A 967-nucleotide genomic window follows, 5' to 3' on the forward strand; every position below is an offset into this window, starting at 1 on the left:
AGAAATTAAAGAAGAAGCCATATCTCTGAGGATGAAAGTCAAAGAAAGAATCACACCTGTAATAAATACATTTCAAAAAGGAACAAAAAAAACAAATAGTGACTGTGCAGAAGGCAGAGCACAGCACAGGAGAGCAAGGGGGCTGTAGAAGATCAGGAAGAGCACTTTGATTTCCTAACACTGATATGAACAAACGACTGGGAGGGGAAACCAGGATGATCCTAACTCCAGCTTCTCCACAGGCACACCAAGCAAACTATAATCAGGTATTTTTCACTGCTTCTATGTAATGAGGCAAGACAAAAATCGATCAAAGGAGAGATTTTACATTAGTATTTACCTATTTTTAATGTAGTTGACAGGATGATAAATTCAATAAAGCAGAGGAATTCCACATCCATTGAAATTCCTCAGATTAGGTCCTTTCTCCACATGAGACAAAACACTCATCTTTGTGCTTGATGATCTGCAAAGCAGGGAGTACAATGGGAGGGAAATGGAGGCAGAAGTGGCCAAGACTTAACTGCTGGTGATTTCAGGGTACCTGAAAGTGGAATGCAGTCTGCTCTCCTGTCCTCAATGCTTTCTGCAAATCAGGTCCCCTTGGAGGTTTCCACAAGAACTGGGACACAGAATAACTAGTAATTTGTTAAAAACATGCCCTGAAAGTACCTTCAAGAAATAGATAACCTCAGTCTGAGGGAGTGTTCTCAGTGACTCCAGCGAGAGTTTGGCAAGCAGAACGCAGCAGGATGTCCAGAGTGTGAACACAAGAAACATGGGGACATGTCCAGCTGATCCTGCATGCCGAGGGGCTCCAGGCTGGCTGATGTGGCTTGAAAGTCCCGTAAAGCATTTTTAAAAGCCAGAAAGATGATCAGGGTGTAGTGGGGCTTATTTAGCTGACTGTGAGCTTAAGGAGGTTTATAAAGTGGTTTCATCTTCATTAATAAAATGGCAGAATGTA

Source organism: Indicator indicator, chromosome 31 (assembly GCF_027791375.1).
Source record: "Indicator indicator isolate 239-I01 chromosome 31, UM_Iind_1.1, whole genome shotgun sequence".
Lineage (NCBI taxonomy): Eukaryota > Metazoa > Chordata > Aves > Piciformes > Indicatoridae > Indicator > Indicator indicator.